Here is a 5,304-nt window from a genome sequence, read left to right on the forward strand (position 1 = left end):
ACCCCCTCACGCAGGCTGGTCAGGCACCCCAGCAGCTGCCTGCCAGCCTGATCACCCCCTACCCCCTCCCCTGCCAGCCTGACTGACACCTAACTGCTCCCCTGCCAGTCTGATTGCCCCCAAACGGTCCTCTCCTGAGGAGCCCCCCCCAACTGCCCTCCCCTGCCAGCCTGGTCGCCCCCAAACTGCCCTCCCCTGCAGGCCTGGTCCCCCCCCAAACTACCCTCCCCTGCCAGCCATCTTGTGGCCACATGGGGGTGGTCATCTTGTGTGTTTGAGTAATGGTCAATTTGCATACTAGTGATGACTAATTAGCATATCCAGTTGTGACTAATTACCATATGCCTCTCTTATTATATAGGATAGATAATAGATCATCTGAACATTAGATAAAAAGATAATTGTGAGAATCAAAAAGAAATTATAGGTGGAAAATAATTTGTAGACTACAAAGCAGTATGTTTGGCCATATTATATAAAGGAAGGAATATAGGCTCTGACCACAGTTTACAATTACTAACTTTTGTGATATTTGCTATTACTGTTTAGGGAAGCAAAGTCAATTGCCAACAGGTGACAACAGTGGAGATGAAAAGAAATACATATGGCTTCTTGGCCTTTGATGAGAGCCAGAGCTTTGTGAGTCAGGGATACAGCGCAAACAACAGCTGAGAAAAGAATATACCATTGGGCTTTATTTCCTTAAGGAATTTGGAGCCATGATTTCTTTTTTTTTCCCCTATGACTTTATTCACCTTAGAGTATTTTGAAATAATAATCTCTGCTAAGAGTTTGTCCACTGTAAAGCAGGGGGAGAGATTTGGATGTTTCCATTTACCCCCAGAGGACTCTGTCTTCCCCAATCCACAGACCACCCCACGCCCCAAGTTTGGAGTCACTGGGTTATCTTAGTAACCAGTTCACTTAGTCAGTTGGGCTGCTATAACAAATCACCATAGACGGGGGCTTACCCAACAGACCTTTCTCACAGTTCTGGAGACTGGGCGTGCAAAATCAAGGTGCCAAGAGATCCAGTGTCTGGTTTGCAGACGGCTGTCTTCCTTGCATCTGCACGTGATGGAGAGCAGAAACAGAGAGAAAGTTCTTGCAACTCTTCTTATGAGGCCACTAATCCTGTTCATGGCAGCCCCATCCTCATGACCTGATCACCTCTCTCAAAGGCTCCATCTGCTCCTACATTACTTGTTAGAATTTCAACATATGGCTTTGAGGAGGCGCACAGACTCAGTCCATCATACCTGTCCCCCTGAGCATACTCAACAAACAAACAACTTCTCTTAAATTTAAAAGGAATGTGGGAAAAGAGAGAAAAGAAAAATTGTATTCAACATTTTGCTGACTAACTAAATATTTTAAGGAGGAAAGAAATCAAAGTGGAAAACTGCCAGAAATGTTAGAAAAATTGTACAAAGATATTGCTGGAAAGTTTCTTTATGGCGAAAAACAAAAAAAACAGAGAAATGTTTATAGTGTTTTACTCTTCTAGGAAGCAGCACAAACATAGGAATCTGTACAGTCCTTCTCTGCAGCATAAGCTGGAACTGAAGGGGATTGAGGCCCCCAGAATTCCCAATTATCCTGGATGGGATTATGGCATATACACTCTGGTGTTATTGTCACTAACAAGAACCTCACGTTTCCATAGAATTGATTTAATTTCTAATCTATAGATTTCCCCAAAAAAGCTTAAAAATAAGGCAAGCTAAGAGTATATTGTATTTTTCTGGGTTGACATAATATACCAGTTTACTAATCATTTCAAGGTCAGCTACATTGTCAAAGCCCCCCCTGCAGTGCCCTGTTCCCAGAATGGTAATCTACCCTTCCCAACAATTTACCACAGACTTTAGCCTCCTCCTTTAAGGCAGTCCAATGAGTCTGCTCTGAAAGGCCCAGCAATCAGCAACACTGTGGTCAGCCACACCCTCACCCCACCCAAAACATCATGGCTTTTATTTTACCTCAGGAGTGGGAACAGCCAGGGTGTGCGAGGCTGGGAAGGTTAGAGGAGCTATGAATTGCTAGGCTTGCACTGGAAGAACAGTCATCAGGTTAAATGGTTTACATAATGCCAGGGCTCCAGGTGCTTTCTGTTAAAACTAGTAAAAGGTGTATACCTTGACTGTCACAAAGCACACTACTGTATGATGGCATAACGAGATTGTTAAATGTGTTTATATCTCTGCTACAAGGATAGTGCCTTTGCAAATATTTAAAAGATGCATTTGAATTTTCCCCTTATTCCTGTTTCCAGGAAGCCTTCCATCTCTACAACTGAGTTTCTCCTGACCTATCTTCCCATTCTTCTGCTATTTGTCTAATCTGATGCTAAATGCTTTTACTGAATTCTTACTTTCAGTTACAGAATTTTTGAGAATTCTAGAGTTTTTCGTTTTTTTCAAATCTGCTGTCATTATTTTTATAGTTTTACTTACCTGACAGAATGTTCATGCTTGACTTTTACATCCTTGAACAAAAGAAGCTTTTTAAAAAGTCTGTAGCTAATGAACCTCACACCTGAAGCCTGTTTCCCTTGTCTGTTGTTTTTGCTGATCATGGCTTATGGTGTCTTATTACTTGTGTGCTCAGTAATTTTTGATTGTGTACTGGACATTGTGTATAAAAAAATTATTTGTAGAAATAATTTGAGATCTATTATCTTCCTCCAAGAAGGAATGTCAGTTGTATTATTTTATTTTATTTACTTACTAGAGGCCTGATGGACAAAATTCGTGCAAAAGTAGGCCTTCCTTCCCCCAGCTGCTGAGACCGGCTTCCCTCTGGCACCCAGGACCCAGGCTTCCCTCCAGCTGCCAGCAGGGACCCAGGCTTCCCTCGCAGCTCTGGCTTTGTCTGGAAGGATGTTCGGTCTAATTAGCATATTACTCTTTTATTATTATAGACTAGAGGCCTGGTGCACGAAATTCATGCATGGGGGGGTGGTCCCCTCAGCCCAGCCTGCACCCTCTCACAATCCTGGACTGCTGGCTCCTAATTGCTCACCTGCCTGCCTGCCTGGTCACCCCTAACTTCCCTCCCCTGCAGGCCAGGTTGCCCCCAACTGCCCCCTCCCTGCTGGCCTGGTCACCCCTAACTACCCCCCGCTGCTGGCCAGGTCACCCCTCACGGCCCCCATACCAGCCGGGTTGCCCCATGCAGCCTGCTTGTTCAGTAGTTTGGTCGTCCCCCACTAAACCCCTGCTGGCCTGGTCACCCCATGCAGCCTGCTTGTTCAGTCATTTGGTCGTTCCTCACTAAGCCCTCTGCTGGCCTGGTCATAGGCTGCCATCTTGTGTAGGCATAAGGGTTAATTTGCATATTACCTCTTTATTATATAGGATTTTTCCAGGTATCTAGTGACAGCCAGAATCACCTTACTCTCACCGTTCAGAGCTAGAGACTTTTTATCCACCAAGATCAGGGCCTCTCAAACTGACATCACCTGTGTGTGAATCTTGTTAAAGTGCAAATTCTAATGTAGTAGAACTGAGGTAACACCTGAGATGCCACAGTTTTAACAAGTCCCCAGGTGATTTCAGTGTTTGTGATGGTGCATTTTATGTCTCAACCTGACTGGCCACAGGTTGCACAAATTAAACATTATTTCTGGGTGTATCTATTAGGATGTGTCCAGATGAAAGTAGTGTTTGAATCCATAGACTCAGTAAGTAGATTGCCCTCCTTAATATAGATGGGCATTATATGGTCCATTGAGGTCCACAGAACTCGATGAATAAGAAAGAGGCTGAGAAGAAAAAAAAAGATAGTTAATCTAATTTACTTGTGGACATTATCAGAATAGCACACTGGTAAGGGAGGAGTTGCACTCGTGTCCTCTAGTGGACATTCTGAGAACAGCACCCTACTAATGAATTGTAACCGTCTGCACTAGAAATTAACAGAAATTTGGGGAGATGCAGAAAGCCAGAGGAGATAAGAAGGAAATCTCTAAAGCACATGATGTGGAGGAGACAAAAGATTTTTTAAAACAAAGAATATATAATTATTCTACCTGAAGATGTTTGAGTTTCTATAATGTAAACCCCCTCTCTCTCTTTCTAGATGTTCAGTAAAGTATGCTGTCCACTGAAACACATGGTGTGAGTGCTTTATTTTACTTTGGAGGAATTCAAGTAAATAACCCAGTTCTATGTTTGCTTGGCACAGCACAGACATAGTGCTTGCTGTCTGCGTGTAGACCTGCTTCCCCAGAACTTTGGGAAATATTGAGCACCTGCTGAGTGCCAGGGACTTCTAGGTGCATTAAATGCATCCTCTCCTTGCATTAACCTTGCATCGTAGCATAATCCTATTTAGAAATTCAAGAGTGGGACCATCTCTGAACTGAAATATGACAGTGGGAAGAGGACAGTGAGAGGTAACCATAAACATGTGAACCTTGCCCCTTAACCTACCACAATTCACAGAAATCTTGGGGAGGACACTGAATTTAGGAGGGAGCAGAATGGGGTTCTGGCTCTCTTATCCAGAGCCAAAAGGCCAGGAGACCCCAGCTGGCATCTGGGTTACATAACTTTGCAATATTGTCAGGGGATGATGTTCGTAAAGCACTTGGCTCAAGAGAGGGTCAATAGTCAGTAGTTACTACTCAAGCTGTCTTTCGTATTCTGGCTGGCACATTTGGCAATCAGGACCCAGAGATAAGGGATTTTTCAGTTAAGATACACTTCCTACCACCCCCACTTGCCTAGCACAGTTCTATGGATATGATAGACACTAAGTAAATGTTGTTGTCAGCTTCTCCACGTTCCCCAAGCATGAATAGGCTCAAGGACTGCCTCATTACTAAGCACTGATGCATAGTAAATTACCCCAATACATAGTTATTAAGACAATAGTTATTATCTGACTAGATGGTTGGGCTTAGGTCTCTCATGAGTTACAATCAAGATGGCAAGTGGGGAAAAAAGAAAATAAGCAAAGAAAACACAAAAAGATGGCAAGTGGGGCTGAAAAACAACTTGAAGCTTGACTTGGGCCGGAAGTTCCACATCTTAGGTGGGTCACTCCCATGGCTGTTGGCAAGTTCCTTACCTCTTCCCACAGGGCTGCCCATGACACGGCAGCTGGCTTCTCTCAGGCCCAAGAGAGCGAGACTAAGGCAGGACCACAATATCTTTTTATCACCTAAGCTTGGAAGACACATGCCATCTCTTTCACTTTATTCTTCTCATCAGAAGTGAGTTAGTAAGTCTAGCCCACACTCAAAGTGAGGCAAATTAGGTTCCACCTGAGGAAGGCAGTACCAAATCATTTGTGGAC

The sequence above is a fragment of the Myotis davidii genome, unplaced genomic scaffold, assembly GCF_000327345.1.
Source record: "Myotis davidii unplaced genomic scaffold, ASM32734v1 scaffold173, whole genome shotgun sequence".
NCBI classification, from domain to species: Eukaryota; Metazoa; Chordata; class Mammalia; order Chiroptera; family Vespertilionidae; genus Myotis; species Myotis davidii.